The following is a 12,686-nucleotide window of genomic DNA, read 5'->3' on the forward strand; positions in this document are numbered from 1 at the left end:
TGTTGTGCATCTGTTAGCGTCATGTTAGCTTCTCAGATCATACTCTTCAATCTATGATCCAGATCCCAAGGGGTTTCTCTTGGCAGCATCACGATCTCCTTGAATCCTATAATCCACTGCATTTCTGATTTCGGCTGACTAAACTCCTTTCTTAGCACATCACGGATCTCTACTATTCCGGCATTGGGGTGATCTCTATAGTGCTTAATATACCAAGTCAGCACGCGATCTTGTAGTGCACTTACTAGGGTAGCCTTTTTAATATTATTGTCAGTAGCTCTATGTGCTTCCCACACTTCCCTTACTATGAACCAAAACTATTATGGATCTTCACTTCCTGATCCTTTGAATACGGGCAGCTTGATCATGTTTTCCATGCTAAATTTATGGTTTTCGCGCAAGTGTACTAAGGCCACTTACGAACTCGTACCGCTTTTGATCCAATCAATCTTCAATCTCTTTCTTCGTAGGGTTCCAAATTCCCGACATCAACCATCCCTTAGGCAGATCTCGGTCTCAGTAATAGAACCATTTGTTGGCTTATTGGGCCCTGACCCAGGTTCAGAAGAGTTATTAGCCAAACAAATCCCATAGCTACTGGCCCTTTCAGCAACAGCTTGTGGAGCGTGGGTTGAGGTCTCACCCCAGGTAGCAGGGGAGGGTGCTGGAACCAGGTTTCCACACCCTTGGGATGTCTTGATGTGGTCTGGAGGGGTCGCACATCGTTTTGTGGCCTCGCGCCACTCTATACTATTATCGGGCATCCGCACGGGTGTACTTTCTTATGAACTTATTACAGATCTGATTTTCTTGTTACAGTATTTAAGTAAACAATTAAAAATAAAACCTAGTGTGCGTAATTATCAAAACATATCACCTCACATAACCGATGCATAAACTAGAATACAACAAATCTGAAATATATTAGAAACAACTTATCTTTATTAATATCTTCTTTCCAGTACAACCTTCCTCCTGCCCTACACACACAGCTGCAGGGGTACACGCACACAACTGCGGACTCTATTAGGCCTCTGCGCACACAGCTGGGGAGCCTTTATCTACCCACTAAAACCCTTGACTCGAATTTATAGATGCAGAACTCTGATTAATTTCACCAACCCATAATACATCATATTGAATCTAGAACCAAAAATTGCCTTCTACCCTTAGAGCCTCGCTCTATTTATATATTCCCATGGTCCACAGACCATGGGCAGACCAACTTACTTTTTATTATTCTATATTCTTTTTGGGTAGACAACACGTTGACTCGACCTATTACATTTCACGCTCCACACATTTCAGAGATTTACAATATTATTTCCCTAACTTCTAGGCTTTAAGCCCCAAAATCGTTACGCATGGCCTCCGCTACCCAACATGATCCCTCTATCCTTACTACATTTTTGGAAACCTGCATAAAACTGTTGCACAGAAAAGTTGTGGAAGGCCTGTAGGAGTTAATAAATCAATGTCCCAACAAAGAAAAGGTCCCTAATGGGCATCGCGTAGTCAAAAAAATTGGCAAACATAAGGCATGAACAGGGCGCGAGATGAGGCTCACCGCACAGATAGGTGATTATGAGATGGATCAGGTCATCTTGGATCTGGGATCTGATGTGAAAATTTTTATGAAGCAATCAGAGGAAAGGATGGGGAGACCTACACTACAGTGGTCTCCGATTCAGCTAAGAATGGAAAACCAGCAAGAAATCATTCCCATGGGACGATTATATGGAGAAACAATTGATATATAAGGTGCGAGCACGATGGTCGTCTTTAAGGGTATAAAGATCGTTGAAAATAGTAATCCATACCCTATGCTCCTAGGAATTTACTGGGCCATTGATATGAATGGTGTCATCAATTTGAAAAAGAGGAAAATGTCATTTGAAAGGAAATCACTTCGGGTTGTAGTACCGTTGGACCCTATAGAATGGGTGCACTATACTGAACAAGTTTGCGATTATGAATAAAGTGAGGATGAATTGGACCAAATTTTCAAAATAACAACACAAGACTAGGACTGGATCAATCCAACAATAGATGGATGGATTGCATGGGACTGGGAGAGTTCTTGCACCTTAGACTCAAACAAAGAGTTGGAGCATTGGCATAATCGCTTGCATGAAGTATCCACACTATAACGCAATGTGATGACAAAGTCATTGCACTGTGTTTCGTCGAAGGTAAGGAAAATACCCTATTATGATGAGTTAACTGACGTCGATTTATTTTTAGATGTATTTGAGTGCGAAGTCCCTGAGGATCACCACTTCCAAGCTTTAGAATTGGCACTGTGTGCTACGCCCGCATGATGGTGGGGTACACATAAGGATAGTTTTGATGGATGGAAAAATTATAGAAGAATGATGAAGCTACAGTTTGGATGTGCTAACACCATAATGATTGAGAAATATAATGGAAGGGGCGATCCACACGATCACCTAGCGAAATGGACTAAAGAAATAGGAATATAACCGCATCCAGAGTGGGTACACATATTTTGCCATACTTTGGACACCATTCCGATGAACTGGTATCTGGAAGCGGATTCTTGCCATTGCACTGCGGGATGGGATATATTGAGGGAAGGGTTCTTTTTGACCTTCATCTTTGAAGATGGCTTCTCCAGCATCGATGAAGTGCTGCAAGAAATTAAGGTGATTATCTTGAAAATGCTCATGAAACCTATGGAATGGACCCAACGAGATTGGAGCACCCAGCTGTGCCATGCGCTAGAATGCTATAGTGTGACCACTGAAGAGGAAGATGAAGATCCGAGAATCATTAATATTATAGAGGTAGAAGGGCATCGCAATGTTGATGGCCCACAAATAGACAACCCAGACATCACCGCCCCATTGAAGACAAAGCAAGTAAATATTAGTACTCAAGCAGAACCGAAGTTTTCCAAGATTAGAGATTACTCAGACGATGCTACCGTGGATAAAGTTGTTGAGTTACTCCGTGAATACCAATACCTCTTTCCTACTAAATTTTTTGGATTTGAAGGGCATAATTGGTGATTTGGGCATTATGAAGATCACTCTGAAGCTAGACGCAAAGCCTATCAAACAGAGGTCGTATCGTCTTAATCCTAAATATAAGGAAAAGGTTCACCTAGAGGTGGATAAGATGCTGGAGGTAGGCATCATAGAACCAGTTGAGGAATATGATTTGGTGAGCCTAATGGTGGTTCATAAAAAGAAACAAAAGGGTGAAATAAGGATTTGCGTAGATCTATAGAAGCTTAATCATGTGTGTGTCCATGACCCATTCCCAGCATTGTTCACTGATGAAGTGTTAGACAATGTTGGAGGGCAGGAGGCGTATTCCTTCACTGACGGGTTTTCTAGGTATCATCAGAATAAGATCTCGCTCGAGGATAGGAGAAAAACGACCTTCGTGACAGAATGGGGTTGTTTTCTATACACTGTGATTCCGTTTGGACTTAAGAATGGACTTGCGATGTTTTCTCACGTAGTCATTGCAGCGTTCAAGGAGTTCATTCATAAGTTCCTGGAAGTGTACTTTGATGATTGGACAGTGTTCAGATTACTAAAGCGCCATGTAGAAAGAATGTACCTAATGTTAGACACCTGTCGCGGATACCAAATCGCGCTGAACTTGAAGAAATGTATATTCTATGTTCCCTTTGGAATCTTGTTAGTTCATGTGGTGCGAAAACAAGAGTTGATGGTGGACCCTACAAAGATTTCAGTGATAGTAAATCTAGAGGCCCCACGAAATGCTAAACAGTTGTGAGCAACACTGGTGATAGTAAAATGAGTTTCATGTACATGTGGATGCCTCTTGCATTGTGTTGGGTGCAGTGCTAACATAGGCTGGTGAAGGAGAAATGGACCATCCTATAGCCTTCGCAAAAAGAAATTTATCTAAGCCTCAAAAGAATTGTTCAATGACTGAATGAAATGCTAAGATATATGAGTCAAAAGAAATATAGATGATGAAAAATAAATATATAAATAAATATGAGCTGAAAATTCTTTCTGCAATCTCTAGGGAATTAATATGTAGCTCTCAAGGTGATTTTCACATATTCAACTTGTTTTTCTGATGATATCCTAACACCAAATGCTCCACTTGACCCCTTGTCAAATTGATCATTAATTTATCCTCTACTGGCAAGCATCCATTTTCCTATGAAACTATGATAATTACACCCTAGAATCACTTCAACTCTAGTCTCTTCTTTAAACCTTAGTGGAAACATTGAAAGATTACCACAGATTGCTCCCCAGAGGACCCAACAACCTCGGTCGTTCTTAAAGAGACATTTGGAGATAATCTCTCAAAGCGAACATTGCATTTTTTGGCTTCAAGGACAAAAGTGATTTTTCCTTTTACTTACAATCAATTCCTACTTTGAGAATGTACTTATAATTAGCAACCTACAATAATTAGGGTTTTTCTTATGGCTCCTCTATGTCTAGATTTTCTTTTGTACTCTTGGGGGATGAAATTTTATACTTTGTACTCATAAATGGTGCACCCAAATTTTCTCCCATAGTGGTAAATAGATATCTGCATCACCTTCTCTCAAGAATTTCCTCAAGATCCAGATCTAGTCAAGATTCCTAGTTATGAACAAATTTGGGGTTTTTTAACAACATTCAATAAAATTCTAATCCAAACTGTAGATGGAATTACAAATGCTCACATAGAATTCCCATTTAACACATGAAAATTTCATTGGCTCACCCACTTATTAGCATGCTAGATGGATACACAAATGTAAAACAACAAGGGAATTCTACAACAAATCCTTATGAAATTTACCCATTTAACAATGTATTTCATATCATGCCTACATTCAAATCCATGAGGATTAAAATTTTATTTTCTGCACATAATTCAAAGAGTCATTAATCTTTCTAATAGAATTTGTCCAAAAAAATGATTGCATGGGAATGGAAATGATTCAAAACCCTTCCAAATATGAACAAGTGAATTTATATGAAGGATATATCATTGAAGCAATTTCGGTACAAATGGGTACACATAGTTATGAAAGGAAAATGTAAATATTTTTTTCTAAAATATTTGAAATAGTAAAAATTTGTTGTACCCTTAGTGAGATCATGACAAAGAAGAAAAAAGGGCATATAATATATATTTCATCTTTAATTGATGTTTGTTTTTATTGGGCATGATGAAATCCTTTTTTATTCACATGTACTTTTAAACTATTCCATATAGTATACTTTGAATACTACCCAAAAATCTAGTAATTCTCAACTCTTGGAAACTATTGATGCAAGTTTGTAGATCGGTTTGAAATTTTACTTGTGGAATATTAAGTGACACGTCAAATGATAATTGTGGGAGCAAACCCTCAAGGAAAATGGATGTATTATCATACTTTCAAAAGCCTACGTAAAAAAATACACATTCTCTTCATGGTTCAATCTCCTTTGAACAATCTCTTACTAAGAGAGATGATAAATCTTGTGGAAATGCATTTGATATCCATATGATCGATGAAAGAATAGGTTCATCAAGTGATTACGTTGAGATAATTGCAGTTTCAATGGAAATTGGTGATGAAAATGTTAAATAATTTTCCTTGGAAGGTGACACAATCCATTCATAGAAAAGGAAAAAAGGCCAGTGGACCATACGAAGACAATTGCAAGGATTGGGTTGCAAGTTTTCCATTTATTAAAGCAATACCTCCTACAAATGAGAATGTTGTTTCACGAGAAGTTAGATGTAATGCATGTAGTTCGAAAACTCAAAAGATAATGAAATTTTAGATGAAGCTAGATACAATACAAAAGCATGCAAAGAAAGGTGTATGAAAAGAGAATTGTAAATGGTAAAGATAAATCTACTGTCAGATGGAAATATTTTGAGGAATGCTGACATATCAAATATGAATGAGAATACAAAAAATATTTAATAAGTAATAGGAAACTTGGGGCAAGTGGAGGAACCATCATATCTCTATTTGAAAAGACAATGGAAAGAAGCTTGTTATCCAAGGAGATATAATTGAGCATTGTATTCCACGTCTTATCTAAAGTTAATCCTATGACATATTATCCAGATAACATGAAATTTCTATCTTTTCATCAACTGTCAAAATTTCCATCTTCTCATTGGTCTGTAACTAGTGGTTGGGAATAGGAAAATGCTAGCTTTTTGGCATTGTCTTTAGATTAGGTTACAACTATAGATAATACTTCATGGATCTGCATGATAATTTATATGGTTAATGACCATATTAGGCATTCCTATGTACTTGGCTTTAAAAATATGAGAGATAATTCTACAACTAAAAATATTTATGAACATGTTCTTAATAGTTCGAAGGAAAGTGGTCTGGATAATTTAATGATTGCAAAAAATTTGGTATGTGTTGGATCAGATTAGCAATCAATAATGCAAGGATAGAGGAATGACCTTTGTGCTAGACTAAAACTATCAACTTCATCATATATGCTTAGCATTCAATGTATGGCTCATAGGATGAATCTTGCATTTAAAATAGTATGTAAGTTTCCATCAATTTCAAAAGTTGAAAATCTTGTACATGAGACTGATGCATACTTTTCTCATAGTCCTAAACGATATTTAGAGTTTCAACAATTTGCAGATGGTGTTATAGATGGAAAAAACTACTAAAATATGTTGATACAAGATTAATCTCATTAAATGGACCAACTCAAAGGCTATTTAGTGATTTCAATTATTTGGTAGGGTTGATGTATGAAAATCACTACAATGTAGACAATGCTCAAAAACTTGTTTTTCAACTAACTGATATAGAGACATTAATGACATTGGCTGGAATTCTACCTATGATACAATAAAAGAATGTCCTCATGACAATGTCTCAGAATTGCATAATGTATATTTCGGAATACACAAATGTGATAAATTCAGCATGACTTTCATTGGATAATTTGTATATGATGCCAGACCCTTTTACTTCTCTAAAGTTTACGAGTTCGACTAAGATCATCAATATAGAAAATACTGAATATATTTTTAATATTGATGAAAAAGGGATACTATGTATTGCAGTGCATGGGTGTATGGTTCCTTTTCATTATATTAGTAAGACAAGACGAATCACCAAATATTGCCTCTTGTCAAGAGAACAATTTGATAATATCGTGATTTCAATGAGATAAAATTTGATAGAAATTGCAAGATCACTATCATCAAAGATAAGAGAATTATTTCCTAGAGATGAATTGTTGGATTCTGTGTGTGTGGGATACCCTAAATATTGGAACCATTATCAATGTCCACGAACTTTAAAATTTGATTTCCAAAAGAGATTAAAACGTTTACTAGACCACTTTTGCAAGAAAGTCTCGATACATGGAGAACAAATTGAAGGTATTTTATATTCATCAAAATTTTATCAACAAGGTGAATTCTTTGGTGAAAAAATGTGGAACAAATATCATTTTTTGGAGAATCGTAATGAAAATTGTGTTATAACAAGATTATGGACTACTTTAAGTGTTACCCAGTACTTGCAATAAAACATATCAAAATATTTCAAATTAGCAGATTTTTGTCAAACCACGATTTTAGGATCAGTGGACAGTGAGAGAATATTTAGTGCATTATCATTCTTGAAGTCATAGTTGAGGAAAAATCTTGATAAACATATTGATACATGTTTAAGATTATATGTAACAAAGTATGGCATTAACACTTTTCCATATGAAAGAGCACTAACTCTTTGGTGATTAGATTGAGATAGAAGGGGAGAAAACAATATAACAAATTTCTCTATTGAACTTGATATGAAACATAATATTTTGGAGGCTCATAATGAAAGTTCATTAGGAGAATATCATGTTCACAATGTAGAAAATGAGGACAAAGATGAGAACTGGGAAATTGAAATGCCATAGGACTCTTATTTTGGTATACATGTTCTGTTGATCATGCAAGATTACTATATGTCAAATTGAGGTAAAAATAGGTTCTATATTTTGTATTTTTCAATGTAACATTGCAACTACATTTATTTGATGCATGTTATTTTAATATTGATGTTTCATATTAAATCATTAGATTTTTTGTTCCTTATTTGTGACAGGAAATGGAGCCATATTTGATGAGGTTGGGACCTATTTTTGTTCATATAGATAGTTTCCGACTAGTATTAAATGATAAATAACTAATTTAACAAGACTAATGCGAAGCATCAATGTGCTCATTCAAGTACATGAAACTACCTTGATGTCTAGTTCTAATATCCTAGAAAATTTCAATGGTTTTTATGTTTCTTTTGTTTGGGTCATTTTGTTGAGTTTTGAGTTTTGTTTTGGTCAAAGATTATGGTAGTCCCTTGAATGATTTTAGTTCTTAATTCGTGCTTAGATTCATAGATCTAGTTTTATAATTATTATTGTTTCTTTTAATATATTTGGTGGTTTGAAGAAAGTTGGTTTTATTTCCTTTCACTTTGTGGGATGACTTTAGCATCTTCACTTTTAGAATCAGGTAGACTACAATGTTTATTTTATATTTTCTTGGAAAATAATTATGGATATTTGGAAAGGGAAATGATCCATGGGTAGCTAAGTGAAGAGAAAAATGGTTTATGTAGTAGGTTCATATGCATTCATCATACAAGACCTATTGACATGAGACCGACATTCTTTTTTATAGTATTGTCAGTCATTTGTCAGCCATGCTTTCAAGTCTTTCAGGTACTACGTTGTTCGGGTCCCCACATGTCCTTAGGACCATTAAGGGATGAGATCACATGATTCAGTCCAGCTCATGCCCCGAATCTACTTTTTAGCTATTTATGTAAGTATTTTGTTACCCCTTATTATCACTAACAATATTCTACCATAACATAACCCAACTTGAGGACAACACTTCTCATCTTTATTTTACATAAATGCTATATGGATCTCCCTACTATACTTTCCCAAGACCAACATCTGTTCTTAGTAGGTATCTCCGCCATACCACTAATCTCACAATAGACACACACTTACCACTAATCTCACAATAGACACACACTAGTAACTACCACATTCTATAAATCTATTTATTCTTAGTTATTGGAGTCCCTGTCACACTCAACCAATATAGTCTTCAAGGTTTATTTTTTTTTGTGTGTGTCTTTAACATTAGCACCATCATGTATTTCAACATTTGTAGGTAGTGAGAAATGGTTACTTTGACACAACACTAGCAACTCAAATGGTATTGATTACAATAATGTGGCATTAAATATCCAAAAAGGAGTTATTGATTTGTATTCATTGTGTGAAGGTTGATTAAACTGGCATTGAATTGCTTCCTATCGATTAGTTTCCATATTTAGTATTTAGTGTCTTTCATGATCATGTTATATTTTTGAAAAGTTCAATTTTTTTCAGAGATATATTTTTGTTGGGATATGAAAAGGATTATATTAGGGGTCTAAGTGGTTAGCTGTTAAGATTTATAAAGGGTGTGATTTTATATTCGTATTGGAAATGAAGTTGGATTTGATCCATGACTTGAGATGAAGACGGATTTGATGAAGCTAGGACCTATTTATTTTCACATAGATAGTGTCCTAGTATTAAATGATAAATAAATAATTTAGGAAGTGTAACGAGAATAAAAAATGGGCTTATTCAAGTACATGAAATTGCGTTAATGTCTAGCTTTGATATCTTAGAAAATTTTAGTGGTTTATTTGCTGCTTGTTTAGAGTATCTTGTTGAGTTTGAAATTTTTGGTTTGTTTCGCTTAAAGAATTTTGTATTCCATTGAATGCTTATAGTTGTCATTTCATGCATAGATCGATAGATCAAGTTTTATTTTTATAATTATTATTGTTTTCTTTATATATTTGGTGGTTTGAGAAAAGATATTTTATTTCCTTTCACTTTGTGGCATGTTTTCAACACCTTCACTTGTTAGAATATAGTAAAATATTATTCTTATTTTATATTTTCTTGGAAAAGAATTACCGATATTTGGAAAGGTAAATAATCCCTAGGTAGCTAAGCGAAGATAAAAATGGTCTATGTACTAGGTTCCTGGGCAGTCATCATAGGATACCTATTGGCATGAGACCAACATTCCTTTTATGAAATTACATTTTTGATGCCAAGGTGGAGATGATTTCGTTGACCTGGAAAGAGTAGTGACAACTGATCATAATGCTAAGGAGAATAGAATGTTGGTTTCAAAAGAAGGATTGTGAAATTTTTTTGAACTAGTTCTTATTTAGGTCATATTAACTACCAAATTTGTGTCTTGTTGATTTTTTACATTTGTCATTACCTTGTGTAGAGTTGGTTTCAAGAGCCTGATGTTAGAGCGAGAAGACTTTCTACAAACAATAAGGACTACATTGGCTCTGATGACCAATGCTTGGAGGGCACTTGATTTTCTTTGTGTTGCAGAGTCTCTTCTCTTGAAGCATCAACACATACAATGGTATGGCCATAACCTCACTTAATTTGATCCACATTACTCTTTGATAATTTTTCCATGTGTATGAGTGGTTGCATGCTAGTACGAAGGTTCAAGAAAATCTTCTAGTAGTGGTGCATTCAGTATCTAGAGAATCTGCTAAAATTTATGGTCATGAGATTGGCCTTGCATAGCTCAGGGTGAAAACTAAACCTAGACTTGATAAATTTATGTATAATGAATGTGTATTGATGGTTTCCATAGAAACTCTTCTGAATTGGGAAGAGAACAATATTCCTTCTTATGCACATAGAAATATTCCTATTTTTCTTCTTTCTACAACTGGCCTCTGCAAACTACCAATTTTTTATGCAAAGTGGATTTTGGACAAGGCATGAGAAATATAGGTGTCATATCCATTTGTGTTAGAGGAGTTGGGTAAGGGTTATTACTGGGGTAGAATAGGCCTATTATGGATCATTGGCTATTAATTACAACATGGATAAGAAAGGTAATATACATGGGCACAAAAAAATTGGCACACTTAACTTAGGTGGTTCCTCAATGGAAGTTACTTTTGAGCCTGAGGAAGAGCCAAAAGGTGAATATGATGTAAAGTTAAACATTGGGTAAGTGGAGCACCGACTTTATGCATATTCAGTTCTAGCTTATGGCTAGAATAATTCCTTTGAGAAGTCAGTCATACTCCTACACAAGAAGCTTTCATAGAGGAGCCAGGCAGAACTGCACTATTCCAAGAATCAAATGAATTGGAATATTAAACAACCATGTTTGCAAGCTTGCTACAGACAATCGAATCATTTTTGTAAATGTTATCCACATCAATATGGAAGTTTTCTAAATAGTAGGAGTATTACAAGGAAAGAAATTTTTGGAACAAAGATTGAGTTGGTTGGTGACTCTAACTAGGCATACTACCAAGCACTAGCTAAATCCACCATTAATGCCTCTTTATGGTCACATTCATTTGTAGCTACAAATTGTGAGCAGTACCCTTGTTCCCTTAAAATGAATCATCCACCAGATGGGAGTTTTTATGCACAATCTGGATTCTTTTTTGTCTACAAATTTTATAGTCTGTCTTTTGTTGCCAGCTATCATGACATATTACAGAAATGTGAGAATTTTTGTTCAAAAACAGGGAAATATTCTCAATAAAGTGTAGTTCCACAACCATTTATAGAAGATTATTGTTTTGTGTAGTATATGTAGTAGCACTCCTTATAGATGTGTTGCAACTTGTATTTAAATGATGAGAAAAAAATTGTTGGATCTAGGAGCATAACATTGACATTAGGTGTGGCTCTACTAGAAGTTACATAACCTTTGTCAAGTGATGAGATTTTTATAATCCAACACTGACCTATTCCCGACATAAGATATATTGGGAATCTTCTATGATTTTGATGAAAATGCAAAAGATAGTTGAAGGTTTCCAGGGTTGTGATGTGAAAAATGTGGGGCTCGCTATGCCTACCTATTTTAACACTTCCCATAGGAGGTCTACCAAATATGTGACAAATTTTGTTGGTCTTAGTGTAATGAAAATTATTAATGAACCCACCACTATAAATATAGGCAATGGATTTCACACAGATGTTTATTCTTCTAATAAAAATAGGACAAACCTAGCTTTTAACGTAGGTGGAGGAAACTTCGACATCTCCATTCTTAAATTTTCATGGTGGTAAATTTGAGATGAATGAAAATATATTCTTTAGTGATTGTGTTCAAAACTTAGAAAGAAAAATCAAGAAGTAGTTGAGCACGAGTTCCATAACACTTCGGAGACTTCATTCAAAATGTGAGAAGGAAAATACAATTCTATCTTTCGCAGTGGAGACTGATAGATATTAATTGTCTTTACAAAGGATTATATTTTAACATAAATATCACAACACCCAATTTTGAAGAGCTCAGCAATAATTTGTTTGGAAATTCCATGCAAATAGTGAAGAAATGTCTGGAAGGCACCAAGATAAACATAGAGAAAATTGACGACGTTGTATTGGAATAATGGGATATTCTTTTTGGATCTTCTTTGGGCTACCTTCTATGGTTTTTTTCCATAAGGTGGTTGTGTTGTGATAGGAAATATAGCTGATGGAAGTGTCCTTACTCTGACATTTGATCCAAATTAACTGTCTGGCAGTTTTGTGCTGAGATCTGCTTCATTGCTTAATTTGGCATAGGTGAATACTCTACTTTTCCTTTTCTTGTTTCTTGAGTTAATATATTCTCCA

This window comes from Pinus tabuliformis, chromosome J (genome assembly GCF_031772625.1).
Source record: "Pinus tabuliformis cultivar Carrire ecotype Pingquan chromosome J, CPIR1, whole genome shotgun sequence".
NCBI lineage: Eukaryota > Viridiplantae > Streptophyta > Pinopsida > Pinales > Pinaceae > Pinus > Pinus tabuliformis.